General features: G+C 39.9%; 1 protein-coding gene across 13 annotated transcripts in view; it reads left to right on the top strand.

Annotated features, from left to right (window-relative positions):
- RERE (arginine-glutamic acid dipeptide repeats) overlaps positions 1 to 15,895 on the top strand; it is a 408,969-nt gene that overhangs the window by 80,495 nt on the left and 312,579 nt on the right. The gene's annotated exons all lie outside the window — the stretch shown is intronic.

Below are 15,895 nucleotides of genomic sequence, written 5' to 3'. Positions count from 1 at the left end.
GTTTTCCATTCATGATTGAAATGAATGTGTTTGCTAGAGCACTTTGAAATTCTTGGATGAAAGGCCTAATGTAAGCGCCAATACTGCAAATTTAAGAAACATACCATTTTGGGGATTCTTTTTCTAATATTTGTTCAGATTGGTTTATAGATACTAACCGAAGTATCTTCTTTTTTAAAAAAACTAATTTATTTTTAATTGGAGGATAATTGCTTAATAATGTGTTGGTCTCTGCCATACATCAACATGAATCAGCTATGGGTATACATATGTCCCCTCCCTCTTGAACCTCCTTCCGACGCCATCCCACCCCTCAGGTTGTTATGGGGCACTCATTTGAGCTCCCGGCATCATACAGCAAATTCCCACCGGCCATCTGTTTTATTAATACATATGGTAATGTTTATGTTTCAGTACTACTCTCTTAGTTCATCCCACTCTCTCCTTCCCCTCACTGTGTTCACAAGTCTGTTCTCTATATCTGTGTCTCTCTTGCTGCCCTGCAAATAGGCTCATCAGTACCATTTTTCTAGGTTCCATATGTATGTATGTGTTAATATACCAGAGTATCTTCTTTTGTCTTGTCTAGTTATTTATCTCCCATTGTTCTTTACTTCAGTTTTGGAAAAACCTTTATTTTGACCTAGTTCTTTGGAAAGAAACAGATCAGAAATTATTTAAATGACAGTGTCCTCCACATTTTCAGTAATGTTGAAACTGAAATACATTTGGAAAATAGGAAAATAGGTGTGAGTACTGTGTATTAAATTTGATTACTGGTATTGGGTAGTAGCTTCACCTGTATTGTCACCTGAATGCATCTTTCTTCCATTTTAATCATGGAGAATAATATAAAATACTCTTCATGTATATAAAATATATAACACATCAGAGCTTTTACCTGAAATTGGTATTTAAAAAATTTCTAAGAATTTCTATGGTATATAGGTAAACCAAAGAGCTTTTTAAAAAAATTATATGAAGTTACAAAGAATGTCCCTTGGGGAAGAAGGTTTGAGGTTGAATATTTGTTTACACTGTATCTGGAAATAGGAGCTTTAATATGTAGAGAAAGCAACTAAATCCTTGATTTTACAAAGGATTCAAGACACATCTGCTTAATTCTCAAAATTTGAAATTAACAGACATTAATTTTCTTTTGGTTTTATTCTAGCAAATTAACAGCCTATTACTTTGGTGTAGATAGTATTACTCAGTTTATTATTATTTTTAATGTAATTTGTCAAAGTTTCCTGTTTTGAAATATATATGAGAAATTTTCCTTAATCTAAAATACAGTTTCAGTTTATTCCATTCAACTTTTATATATTCTATTCAATATATGCACTCAATTTATTACTCACACGTTTGAAAACTTTCCTGTATAGAATAACTCACCCCATTCTTAGGAATAAATTTTAGTTACTGTTTCCCCCCAACTTCATCTAATCCATTGTTTTGGTTTCTCTAGTTTACCCATTTCCCCATATCAGTTCTCCATTTTGTTGATTTTGTGTTTGTTCTCTTTGATGGCAGTAGCTCCTTTTGCTCAGGAGAAAAGATTTCTCAAGTCTGATTGTAAAATGTCTTGAATTGTCTTGTTTTACGTGGATTCACACCTTTGGTTATTACTTAAGACAATCACATATTGTGGTTATATGGCAACCTCAGATCTGGGATATTTCATGAAATGGATATGTCAGCTGGTCAACGCCAGCAGGAATTTACTTTCCAGGTCCAGATCTACTCATCAAAGTGTCCTTTCAATAATCATACCCATTTTGACCATGTTGCTGTCCACTTCTCTTTAATAACATGCTCTGTGAATCTCTGGCAGGAGCTAGAACAGGGGTGGGCAAGCTTTTTCTGAAGAGGGCCAGATTATAAATACCTTGTGCTTTGTGGGCCATATAGTCGAGTTGCAGCTCTTCAGCCTTGCCTTCTTAGCACAAAAGCATCCAAAGATAGTATGCAAGTGAATGGATGTGACTGTTTCCAGTAAACTTTTACTTATGGACACTGAAATCAGATTTTACAGAATTTTCATGTGCTATGGAATGTTCTTTTTTTGATTTGTCCCCCCCCCCCCCCCCGCCAACCATTTATTATCATGGAAACCATTCTTTCATTTATGGCTGTACAAAAGCAGACCCTTGACCCATATTTTGCTGACTCCCTGAGAAGCAAAGAAGAACTCAAAGAAGAAGGCACATAGAACTGGTTGCTTCATTTCATGCAGATAGCCAGGGTTGCTTTTGTTACTATCAAAAATAAAATAAATGAGACTTACCTGGTGGCTCAGTGGGTAAAGAATCCACCTGCCAGTGCAGGAGGCATGAGTTTGATCCTGGTCCATTAAGATCCCACATGTTGCAGAGCAGCTAAGCCTGTGCGCCACAACTATTCAGCCTGTGCTCTGGAGCCTGGGAGCTGCAACTACTGAAGCCCTTGTGCTTTAGAGCCTGTGCTCTGCAACAAGAGAAGCCCATGCCCAGCAATTAGAGTAAAGCCCACACAACAAAGACCCAGCACAGCCAAAAATAAATACATAAAAAATAAATACATTTCTTAATATGAGAGGAGATATAAATGATGTCATTTTTAATGGTAACTTCAACGTTTGGGTTTAGTCAGAATAGGAGATTAAAGGTGGTTTTCTCCTTCACATATTAAATGTGGAAAATTGTGATGAGCTATGGAATAAAACTTTTCACTTAAACATTGTCAAAAGACTAGCATACATAGGAACTGTATAGATTGTTTGATATGAAGGTTTCATTTAAGGGAAAGAACTGCCTTCCAGGCTGTTTTAGCTTGTGGTTTCTATCTTATTGTGTTCTGTCCCTACCTGATGATTTGTGCAATCTAGTGATGGTAACTCAGAGCTCAAAAGTAGGTTGTCTCTAATTTTTATCCTTTCTTAGTATTCGAGTTTTTGGTTTTTAAATCTAAAATAAAAACCAAACTGTTGTCTCTACAGGTAGGCATTGCTTTCCTTCTTCTGCTTAAACTTAAAAATACAGCCTGTTTGTTGGCTTTTGTTGGCATTGAATAGTGCTTGGACACTACATATTTCACAGCAGACATTTTCCCCACTTAACACTGTGAGCAGTTGGTTAATTTGAAGATCTGTTACTGCTGTTGATCCTTGCTATGACAAAAATCAATGTACACAGCACAGCTTGAATTAATAGGGCTCAAACTCATTAGGCCATGAAAATGGTTTAATCAACAGTGAACCCTTTAAAGACCTTGTCAGATAGTATTTTAAAACAGATTCAAGGAAAAAAAAATGGTTAGCACATAAAAATATTCTTTGTTCCAGAGTTTATATTCTTCCTTTTTAAAATTCTCTTGAATGACTTCTGGGGTTGTCCCTATGCTCTGTTTAAAGGGAAAAAACCCTATATTTGTATTTATCATGTTGGACCATAGCCATTCAATCTAATTACTCATCTCTTAGTAAAAGCCGTTTCAGACACTGAAACACACTTTGTTTATTCATCCTTATTTCTCACCAGAGGGTATATTCTGGACGAGTATTTAGATTTTCTTCCTCTGGGTCTCCTTCTGCAGTTTTAGCCTTCTCTGCCTGCTTACTCTTACTTCCTCCCCAACCTCCTTCAGTTTGGTAATGGTTGGCTGATTTGATGTTTGTGGGGTGTTCAGGATTTGATGGCTGCCTTAGTATGAATCAGCGATCCCTTCTAAGCATCCTTTTCCTCTTGTGGAAGTTCTTATTGGATTGAACTGTGGGTAGTTTGTGAGCGGTAGCTAAAGGTCAAAGGGGAAACCTATATTGACTGATAATAAATTGAATTTCCCAGTTAGGTAGCGTTTTATTTTGGGGTGCAGAGCCTGAGTTTAAGCCCTGGTTCTGAAATGTACCATCCGCATGGTTTTCTTGAACAGATGTCATTTAATACCTTTCTTGCTGTGTTTGTTCATTTATAAAATGGAGAGAATGATAGTACTCATTGTTTAGGAATAGTGTCATGTATGGAACGTACTTAGAATAATCCTGGGCACATGGTTAGCACTCAGTAAATACTTGTATTATTGCTATCATCTGTATTTACAGTTTGGATGAAAAACAGCTAATGTGAAGATTAAGCAGGAAAAGGATATTATCAGGATTGACTTTTGGAAAGATAGCTTTTGCAGTTGAGAGAAGTTGGATGCAGGGCCACGTGAGCAATGGTAGAGGCAGTAAGGCCAGTGTTAAAGGTTGAATTGCATCCATTCCAGATTAGCATGTTCAAGTCCTAACCCCATAGCTCATTGTGTGTTATTTGCTCAGTCATGTCTGACTGTTTGTGACCCCATGGACTCTAGCCCTCCAGGCTCCTCTGTCCATAGAATTCTCCGGGCAAGAATCCTGGAGGGGGTTGCCATTTCCTTCTCCAGGGCATCTTCCTGACCCAAGGATAGAACCTGGGTCTTCTGCATTGCAGATGGATTCTTTACCATCTGAGCCACCTATGTATGTATATATAATTATCTTCATGAATGTCCCCCAAGGACATAAAATACTGCTGGACTTATAGTTGGCATTCAGAAAAAATTTGAATGATAGGTGTAACTTTATTCATAAATACCATCATTGGCATCACTGTGATGTCATCTAATTTTTAATTCATCATTTACTAGGTTCCAGGCATGGAGGCAAGTTTTGTTTTCTTGAATAGGAATCCTATTTAATTTTGACAGTAAACATAGTATATTGTTAATCTCATGTTGCAAATCACATATACATATGATGAGGCAGCCAAGACTGAATATTTAAGTAACTTGCCCCAAATGTGCTCTTATTTGGAAATGGGACCATTGCAGTGTAGTTAGTTAAGAGGAGAGAGAGCTTAAATCCAACATGCATGGTGCCCTTATTAACTGGGAAATCTAGGCACAGAGATAAACACACAGGAGGAAAATGATGTGAAGGGACACAGGCCATCCACACGCCAGAGAGAGGGGACTGGGACAGACCCTTCCCTTACAGTTTTCGAAGGAAGCCAACCCTGTGGATACCTTGACCTCTGGCTTAGAGCCTTGAAGATTTTCTATTGTTTGAGCCCCTCAGCTTGTGGTACTCTGAGGGCAGAGACCTGGGAAACTGACACCACCAGCTAGGGAGACGGTGACATTCTGAACTGAGGCAGTGGTGGTGGTCCCGAAGAGAGGGAGACAGAGGTGTTTAAAACGCAGAACCAGTGTGTGCTGTGTGTTGTCACTTCAGTGGTGTCTAACTCTTTGTGACGCCAGGCTCCTCTGTCCCTGGGGATTCTCCAGGCAAGAATACTGAAGTGAGTTGTCATGCTCTCCTCCAAGGGAGCTCCCTGACCCAGGGACTGAACTTGAGTCTATGTCTCTTGCTTTGGCAGGCGGGTTCTTTTCCACCAGTGCCACTTTGAAAGCCTGAGGAACCAGTAATCTTTAGTGACTGATGGGCTGTGAGGAGGCGGGAGAAGTAAGAGATTGTTTTACTTGAGTGGATGATGCTACCATTAAGTGACACTGAAAATATGTGAGGAAGAAAAGGTGTGAAGAACGGGGTTGAGTTTGAAGTGCATGTAGGACCTTGATGGAGGGGCCAGAGCAGGCAGTTGGATGATTCTGCACCTGAAGTTCAGGAGGGAGGTTGGATCTGGATCTGATAATGATCATTTATGGAAGCAGGACTTGAGAACATTGGGGGGAAATTGCTTAGAGTGTACAATGAAGTCTGAAGACACCCTGTAGGTAGGTCCTCTGAGGAATACTCAGATTTAAAAGTGGCAGGCAAAAGAGGGGTGGTTGTAGAACAGAAAAGAGTGCTGACTGGAGACTTGCAACAGGATGGTGCTTAAATGGGAGGACGTACATTAGTATATAGTGTTGTTTAGGTGGTTTTGTCACAGTGCTCAGCAGCCCATCTATAGGAGCTAGTATTTTTTGTGCTTATTAAGTGTCAATTCTTGTGCCAAGATTTCATATGCATTAGCTTATTTAACCTTCAGTACAACTCTAAGCTAGATATTAATATTCTTATAGATGTGGCAACCGAGACATGGAATAATTAATTAATTTGCCTCAGATTACACAGGCAGTAGGCTGTACAGTTGGAATTTAATCTAGGTGGGCTGACTCCTGAGCCTGAGTTCTTACATACTGACCAGGATGCCTCCTAACCCACGATCGGGTTGAAGATTTTCTGGGTAGATATGAGGCAGGAACAAAGGATGCTGAAGGATGAGGCTGCTAGGAAGAGCAGTGGAATACAAATGAAATGTTCAGTTTTGTGTCAGAAGTAGTGGGTTGGGGTTCTCACTGAAAGCCAGGAAGCTGGAGGGAAAGATTGAGGTTGCAGGAAATGTGTTGGCAAAAAGTTAGATGGACCTACGGCCTCTCTTACTGGTTATAACTAATGCTTGAAGCCAAAGCCTGAACCAAGAACTTAAAATCTTTTTTTCGGGTTTCTGTGCTAACCCCCTCAACTTGTAGAAGTGAACAAATGGAATTAAATATATTGTGATTTTGATGGAAATAATTTGAGGAGTAAGGCAGAAGACTTTCTTGTAGAAATATTGTATATCTCTATTCAAGTTCTCAGTGAAATATGTGTGTATGTGGTGTGTGTGTATATATATATATATATATACACACACACACATATGAAATGTTTATAAGACAAATACAAATACAGTAGCTTTGTTTATAACATCCTATGTGTTTTTTTTTAAATTTATTCCTAAGACTGTTGTTTGTATTGTGAACCCCTGCCCCGAATTTCTAATCGATGTGCCTGATTTTTATTTATTGCATAGCAATATTACTAAACTCTAATTCTGATTCTTTTCTAGTTTATTATCTTAGATCATTCCCAGTTAGGAAGTCATATTGTCTGCAGATAGTAATTGTCTCTCTCTTTTTAAACCTCTTTTTCTTGTCTTACTTCAGTTAACTGGAACTTCCAAAAATGATGTTAAATTAAAAAAAGCAGGGAGGGGACTTACCTGGTGGTCCAGTGAGTGAGACTCCATGCTTCCATGCAGAGGGTGTGGGTTCTACCCCTGGTGTAGGAACTAAGATCCCACGTGCCATGTGGCATGGCCAAAAACAAACAAAAAACAGAAATAATGTTAAAGGTGGCACTAGTGTACATCCTTCCTTTATTCAGGATTCCTCTAATATTTCACATTCATAATGATGTTGAATATTGGCTTGAATTGTAGCTTTAAAATCGTGTTATGGGAGGTTTTTTTTTTTAATGGCCAATTTTATCAGTTACCTTTCTGGCAAGGCTTCCTTTAACAGAAATACTCTTCATCTCTGCCGTTGTGTGGCACTCTTGACTGAATTAAGGATGGACTTTGAAGATTTCCTGAGGGAAAAGGTTCCCACTTAGCCAGTTCTCTGACTGCTGCATCTGTGTCATTTAGCAAGGCAAGCACATGCAACATCTTGTCATGAGCTGGATGTTCATGGAGTCTCCCAGGAAAGACAGGATGACTCTCTCCAAGTAGTTCATTTGGATGAAGTTTACTAAACCCATTCAAATCTGATACATCAATGCCTTTGTACCCAAAGCTAGCCAAATTACTAGACCAGGGACTGCTGCTGTGACCTGGAATCAGGGTTTCCAGTAGTGGAACGGAACTAGCTTGTCTCCTGGACCACAGATTGATGGGTCAGAGCAGAGGCTTTTGTGTCTTGCTTGATGGCAGTCTTGTCATTTCCTCGAAGGTTCGGAGAGTGGAGGGTGGGAATGCTACTTGTCCTGAGGTGTGCTGACACTGTGGCTTCTTAAAGCAAAAACCGGCTCAAACTATCCCTTTACCCAAGGTTTAATTTCATTCTTCAGCATCCAATGGGGTGTTTAAGAAGTTTGCAGTGGTTGAGGGACAAGCCAGGTGGTTAAGTTCTGTGGCCCACCTTTTTAAGAAGAAGGTATAAAGGACAGTAAATTTTAGCAAGTTTCCTATTTGCTGAAGGTTCTTCTTTAATAGCATACTCCCTACTTTTGTGGGAGGTTTTCTTTTCTTTTCTTTTCTTTTTCCTCTTCTTCGTTTTGTTCTGCTTTAAATGGCTCAAATGTGAGAAATAATACTATGTACCAAATAATGGGCAAATGTATGCAGATACTTGCTGTCTGTGTTTTTGGCAGTACCATGTCCCAAGGTGGGAAGTATGAAATACCTTTTTTGAGAGAGCTGGTGATTTCCATGAGGAATTGTGGAATTTGTTTCCATTCAGTAACTTTCAAGAAGAGCTGGTGAGGAAATTGAGCCTCAGTTTTTTTGATTTGTATTTGAATTGTGAGATTTTCTGTTATCATACAGTTCATTTAGTCAGTTAAGTTAAAATATACAAAAGTGCTTTGAAACTGACTTATTTTGATATGACTCTCCAGAGGACTGGATCTGCTTTGTATAATCTGAGTCCCTTTCTCAGCTCTAGTATTCTCTTTTTCTTTAGGCATTTTCACCAAATATTATGGTAGCCTTAAGATATACTGTGTGGGTGGATTTTAGTGAGGCAGAAACCTGACTAAAATACCAAAGAAAGATAAGGAGGTGAGACAATTGAAAGTGCTAGGGAGAGTGTTAAGGAGATGGCTGGCCTTTGCTGGACCTGGTGTTATCCGAGGCCATTAGAGAGCATTTGATGGCTGTTGTTGAACCTATCAAGTTATAAACCCAGCAAGTTGGCTCTCCCTTGGAGTAAGTGGGAAATTGTCCTGAGGATGGAATGGACCTCAACAAATAAAGATGGTTGAGACTTAAGTAAGGGGCTTAGAATTTGTTGCCCCTTCTTCTTTGCCTCTAAGCTGTACACAGTTGAGTCTTTTGTGGTCTGTCTGTCATTTCTGTCCTCAGCTGTGTCCCGGAGGGGCTGCCTGCCCTCTTCTCCTGTTCTTGGATCCCTACCGGACGTGACCCACATCATCTCACCAATGCCCTCCCCTCAGTCTTTTCTTATCCATTTTATTCTACCTCAGACAGTGTTTAGTGTCCATCTTTTTTTTCTCTTTTAATTTTTCCTTGGTTATCTCAAGAAAATATTTCTTTACAAAACCTGACTCTGACTATTTCAGGTTAAATATAGAAAGTTGAACTAGTCATATCTGCACTAAGGAAGAGAAAGCTGTGCATTTACAAAGTAAAACCTGTTGTCAGAAAGAGCCTCTTCTCAGCCCTTGAAAATATGCAGAAGACCCATTTAAACCCTGTGCAAGTATCAATATCTCCTCCTTTGTCCTTAAACATTTTTGCCTCAAATACCAACATTCAAAATAAATAGAAAACGACTTAATTCACTTCAAGAGTTTTACAGGTATCAGCAGTATTGTTTTCTAGAAATTTTCACTGGAAAAATATGGTGAACTTCTTAAGGGGTTTAATAGGTTAGCGACCTGACCTAGAAATGTAACAATAATTTATAAAATGGTTTCTGTGGAAACGTGTAGTTTAAATTATGAATCCACAAGTGAACTCATGGATCATACTGAGGTTATACATTGAGAACAGCTTGTGTTTTATGTCATATCTAAAAAGTGGTCATGTTTTTACATCTTTCTCTGGAACCCTCCCCCAATTTAATCATCATCTAGTCCTGTTGATCCTGTAATGTTATAACATCTCAGTTAACAGTATCTACTGTAATTTTCACTCCCTAACGTAAAGCCTTTCGATGACTTCCACAGCACCCAGTGGGAGTGAATGCAAGATGGCAGCGGCCGTAGCATGTCATGTCTTAGGAATCCTGCTTTATAAAACTAACATGTGCCAAAGAGACTGAACTGCTCTTAATATGCAATGATCATCCCGCCTATTAGTAAATGTGGTATAATCAGGGTCCTGGAACCTGAATGATCACTTTAGCAGTTCTTTTTCCCTGGTCAGGGTAGAGTGGTGGGTTGACCAGTTTGTCCCTGGGACCTTTCTTGTTTTAAAATGGGAAATCCTGTGTCCGACAGTTGGTGGGAGAGAAAGGAAGAATGTGAATTTTCAAAAAATAAAATGTATTTTATTGAAGGATAGTTTATTTACAATGTTGTGTTAGTTTCTGCTGTATAGCAAAGTGATTCAGTTATGCATACATGTATAATATTCTCTTTCATGAAGAATGTGAATTTAAAAATTTATCAGATATTTTTTCTTACTCTTGGACCTTTGCACCTGCTGTTCCCTCTAACCAAAATGGGCTAGTTCCTTCTCATGCTTTTAAGTCTCATTTAATTGTTGCAAGAGCTTTTAGAAATAGGTTTAGCTTGCCTGGCTCTGGGTACTTACTATGCCTGTCCCAGAATAACACTGATCGCTTCTGACTGTGGTTGCTTGTTCAATTAAGAAGGCAGAGCTGTGTGGGACACTGATGTGGCCCCCATAGTTGCACATTAGAACCCGAAGAGTCTTCTAAATTTTAAAAACAGTCCACACCTCGTGGCAGCCAAGATTGAGAATGATGAGTACTGAAAAGGGTATGACCCCAGATCAGGTGCCTCTTTCCTACCCAAGAGAAAGAGGTTTTAAGAAACGCTAGGATAGGGAAACAAAAACAAAACCCCTGAACTGTTCCATTTCAACCCTCCTACAACCTGGGATTGTCTGCAATGCCTACAGAGAGGTCTCAGACTGTGTTGAGGGTCTTAGGAAAGCATGGCTCACAGGTGACACGAGAATGTATGGTTAGCTGTCCAAGCTGTGGTAGCCTAGGGTAGTGGTCTTCAGAGTGGGGGTGCCGCTTCTCCAAGGACCAAGATGTGCAAGATGATTGATCCACTGGGGGTGCAGGAGAAGCAGCAAAAATCTTGTTTTAAAATTTTAGTAGCACCTGGATATATTTCATGTACAGATATATGTATCTGGGGATGTGTGCTTCTTGTCTGCTCTTGCAGGTATGCAGTTACTTTAAGAACACTCTTGGAACTTCCCTGGCAGTGCAGTGATTGGACTCCATGGTTCCAGTGCAGGGGGCACGGGTTTGAGCCTTGGTTGGGGAGATAAGATCTGTGCCCCCCAGCACGGTCAAAAATAAAACAAACAGCCCCTCCCTCCCTAAACCCCACACTCCTATAATGGCCTGTGAGGTCTTCTCTGACCTTATTACTAGTTCATCGTCATCTGCCTGCCCAGTCCCTCTGGCCCTTTGCTGTTCCTGTAACACTGCTGAACACACTAGCCTTTGCCCTGGAGATTCCGACTGTCTGGAATGCCCTTCTCCAGAGATCCCCTTGGAGCTTTAGGCCAACTGCCTGACCTCCGTAAAAGGTTTGCTCAGGTGTCATTTCGCCATGAGTTCTAGCTTGAGCACCGTTTTTAATGTGGTAGCTGGTGCCCTGCCCCCTGCACACTCTTCATCTTCCTTAGCTTGCTTCAAGGTTTTTCTTCCTTATTAGCACATTGGATACACTGTAGTATATCTGTGGGTCTGTTTCCCCCTGCAGAACATGTGGCCAGGACTCTCTTTTTGCTTTGTTCACAGGTGTGTTCCAAATCCTTGTAAGAACAGTGTCAGTTCGATACGTTTTTGTTAAATGATTAAAGCATCTGATGCGTAATAAGCTCAGTAGTTTTTTTTATGGTATGAATAAAATATTTAGGAAGTTTGGGAATACAAAAAATGAATAAAACATGCTTTATGCCCTTAAGTAGTTCCAGGTAGCAGTGGAGACCAATATGTAAGAAAATAACTTTAAACCTGTGAGAATTGTAGCAGTAGAATATGTGGAGGGTAGAGAGGTGGCGTTAAGTTGTGGTTAACTCTCCTGGGGTGGAGATACTTCACAATCAGTGCCCCTGAAAGGGATGAGTCTAAATTTAAAAGCCTTAGCCATGCAGGAACCTGCATAAACCCAGAACTTGTTTGTCCAACGTGAAATGAGGAGGAAGATTCCTAACATCAAGATTATTATTTTATTTTTTGTTTTTAAAGAATAAGATTAGTAATAGTCTCCTCTTGGAGAAGGATCTCATAGAAATTTTCAAATGCATAGTTTTTTCCGAGGCAAGGTATTAACCAGAGTGCTTCTCTACATAACATTCACCAACTCTTAGTTCCTTTCCCCCTGTTTCATTCTGTACTTTCCAAGCCTTGGGCAAATCATAGTTATTTCAAGCAATTGATCAGTTGATAAGCGTTTATTTCTTAAAAACTCACTGTGTATCTAGCATTCTAAATAGGAAAAGAGCAGCATCTCTTTATGAAAATATGTTGGGGTGGAAATTGCTTTGTTGGTGTTCAGTCACTCAGTCAGGTCCAACTCTTTGCAGCCCCTTGGACTGCAGCACACCACGTTTCCCTGTCCTTCATCATCTCCCAGAGCTTGCTCAAACTCATGTTCATTGAGTTGGCGATGCCATCCAACCATCTTGTTGCTTACTGGAAATACATCGATCTCATTAAAACAACAACAAAATCCTTGGCCAATTAATTGTGCACCCTATTCCCACCAAGGATAAATATTTAAATAAGTGTTTTAGAAAAAGAAAATAAAAGAGTTTTTAATCTATTAACGATAGATAGACCTGCTTTTACTAGTCCAGAGGAAGTGGAAAATTATTTGAATACAGTACTTGTGACTCTGTAGAAGCCCTTTCTTTGACAGACACACGTCTTTTCTCTAGCTTGAAGCAGATGGCACATCTCCATTGTTTGTTCCTCTGTGTTTGTTTTATGTAAACTGGTATTATTTTAATAATTTCATTAGTTCTGCTTTGGTAGATATGTAGAAGAATGCCTGTTGGAAATGTATCTATCTGCTCCTCCCCTCCTACCTCCACCTTTGTCTGTAATACACCTTAGGCTTCTTTGCATATTTAGTAATACCTTGAGGACATAAATTTGGAGCACAAAGAATCAGATCACTTAATTTCATCCAGATCTCTGGCTGGAAGGCTTAGACAATAGCGTGTTGACATTGCTTGCCTCTGTATGCCACTGCAGTCTTGGTCCATGGGGATGAGCGGGACTAAGAGGGAGGAGCCAAAGAATAGGCTTCCTACTGAGAAGCCTGCTGCCTGTTGTGATGGTTGCTCTGCTTGCAGGACCAGCTGAGTACCTGTCCAGACACTCCTCCTACGTTCAAATAAAGTAGCAGCAGTGGTAACAGAATGAAAAGCAAAATGCTCTTTCCAGTCCTCTCTTGCATTCCCCCTCCCCACTTTATTGAGTAATGTTCTTTGTAAACAAATAATGAATTGATAACCTCACTGAGCTCCTTGAAAGAAAAGCTATGACAAACCTAGACAGTGTATTAAAAAGGGATATTACTTTGCCAAGAAAGATCCATATAGTCAGAGCTATGGTTTTTCTAGTAGTCATGTACAGATGTGGGAGTTGTACCATAAAGAAGGCTGAGTGCCGAAGAATTGATGCTTTTGAACTGTGGTGCTGGAGAAGACTCTTGAGAGTCCCTTGGACAGCAAGGAGATCAAACAAGTCAGTCCTAAATATTCATTGGAAGGGCTGATGCTGAAGCTAAAGCTCCAATACTTGAGCAACCTGATGTGAAGAGCCGACTCATTGGAAAAGACCCTGATGCTGGGAAAGATTGAGGGCAGGAGGAGAAGGGGACTACAGAGGATGAGATGTGAGATGATTGGATGGCATCACCGACTCAATAGACATGAATTTGAGCAGACTCTGGGAGAGAGTGAAGGACAGGGAAGCCTGGTTTGTTGCAGTCCATGGAGTTGAAAAGAGTTGGACACGACTTAGTGACTGAACAACAACCTCCCAGTGCAGGAGACATTGGTTCAATCTTTGGGTTGGGAAGATCCCCTGGAGAAGGAAATGGCAACCCACTCCAATATTCTTGCCTGGGAAATACCGTGGACAGAGGAGGCTGGTGGCCTCAGTCCATGGGGTCACAAAGAGTCAGACATCACTTAGTGACTGAACTACAATATCACTGATGGGGCAATTTAGGCCCAGGCTAATTGTTTTCATCGGTTTCTTACCGATGAGTCCGTGGTGGAGTTTGTGCTCACAAACTCACAGTGTTCATTAGAGCATTGCTTGTGGGCCCTGCGCTCAGCTCAAGGCTTTACTTGAATCATTTCATTTAATCGTTGTGATAACTGTATGTAGGAGGTACTGTTATAGTCACGTTTTACACGTGAGCATTTACACATGAGTATATACTCGCCTAAGAACACTCTGTGAGTGAATTGTGGAGCAGGGAAAGTGTTGGCCATCTGACTCCAGAGCTGGCACCTTTCACCATCAGACTAAAGTACCCAAAGACTGGACAGCTTGGTCAAGAGCTAGGGCTGAAATGTTGCCTCTTGCTCTTAGGGGAGCAGTTGAGGAGAGAGCATCACTCACCACTAAGATCCCCTGGAAAAATACCCAGAATTACATCTCACCGCTGGTGAAATGAAGGAACTCTGTTAGCCCCCAGAACTGAAGAAATTTCAGCTGACTTGGTGCCTTGTTGGAGGTCAGAGGTGATTGACTTCCACCATTGCTTTTTTCTCATGAACTCCAAGGCCGTTCTGCTTTTACCCATCCAGCTGGCTTGACTTTCTGAATTTTGCGCCTCTTCAGTGTGGAAACAGGCCCACTGCCTCAGCTGGTGGGGACTGGAAAGCAGCAGGGGGAGAGACTGCATTCTCATCTGACCTTATTTCTTAAGAAAATCTGTAAAGCTATAGAAATCTGACAGCTTTAGAATTTATAATTTTAGGAATTTATGTGAAAGGCCAGTACTCCCTAAGGTAAGCTCACTTCTTTTCCTTTCATGTGTCATACCTGCTCTTGTTCTCATTCTCACACTCTCTCTGAGCAAAGAAATGGAGGATATAGCAGGGGTAGTATTAGTAAAACAGATGTTTCATACTTGAAATTGGATGCACTTAACGGTCTTGTGTGTTAACCACTCTTAACAACTGTGTTTACTATTGAAACTGGAAATACAGATTTGATTATAGTTTAGCAGCTTTATTTTTGTACTGCTCTCCTGTAAATGGATTATTTTTGGTTTAAATTTTTGCTGCAAGCCCTTTCCCACTACTTAATTGACTCTTCAGTCACCACTTGCAGCACACATGTCAGCATTCCCATGGACGCTAAGCACACACAATGTAGTTGGCACAAAGGCAGGTTCTCTGTGAATTACTGGACTCTTTCTCTTGCTTTTAATGCTGAAAGTGGGGTCCTTTCTGACTTCCTTCTAGTTCTCTAATGGAAATCTAGGGAGTGTATGTAAGCCTCCCTTTAAAGTTTATCCTAGTAGCTCTTGGTGGTCATAGTAAAATTACTCATCTGAAAAGTAACAGATTGCAAATGAAACAGGTGTCCCAGTAGTATTTGTTTTGCTGCCGCCTAATGATACCTCTGTTTTGAGTCACCGAATACTTCCAGAACATAACCTTTAAAGTGGGTTCCCACATCTTAATTTGCCACTTGGCACATTTAGTTCTTCCAAACTAGAAGCAAATTTTGTTTCATGAGAAACTGCTTGCCAAGCTTTAATTTAGGTCTTCTTAGAGGATTATTAATGAACTTGTGAAGGGTATGTGAACACTTCTTATTGACGAAACAGTGGCATTAAAATTCAGCACTATTCTCAACAAAAGAGAAAGCGTGGTGTTTGGGAGATAACTGAAAAACACCTCTGTTAACATGATGATAAGCTTGCAGTTTTGCCTCTAACTAGTATTTGAAAACATTCTCTATTTTCCTTTATCAGTCTTACTCTCTTTTTAAAAACTTTTAGCTGTTTATGGAACATATCTTTGAATAAACAAATGGGTAAAATGCTTAAACATTGTTTAGAAAATTTATGTTAAATTCTTGGAACTAGATAATATGTTCGTACTTTTGCTTTTATGGCATTTATCTTTTAAAAGCTTTTACTATAGGTAGTGATATGTTTCTCATCTATGTATACTAAAATTATAATTGAATTTGG

The sequence above is a fragment of the Giraffa tippelskirchi genome, chromosome 5 (genome assembly GCF_054371585.1).
Source record: "Giraffa tippelskirchi isolate mGirTip1 chromosome 5, T2T-mGirTip1v1.2.pri, whole genome shotgun sequence".
In the NCBI taxonomy this organism is placed as follows: Eukaryota; Metazoa; Chordata; class Mammalia; order Artiodactyla; family Giraffidae; genus Giraffa; species Giraffa tippelskirchi.
Note: the sequence above shows the minus strand (reverse complement) of the source record. Positions and strands in the feature narration are given on the sequence as shown.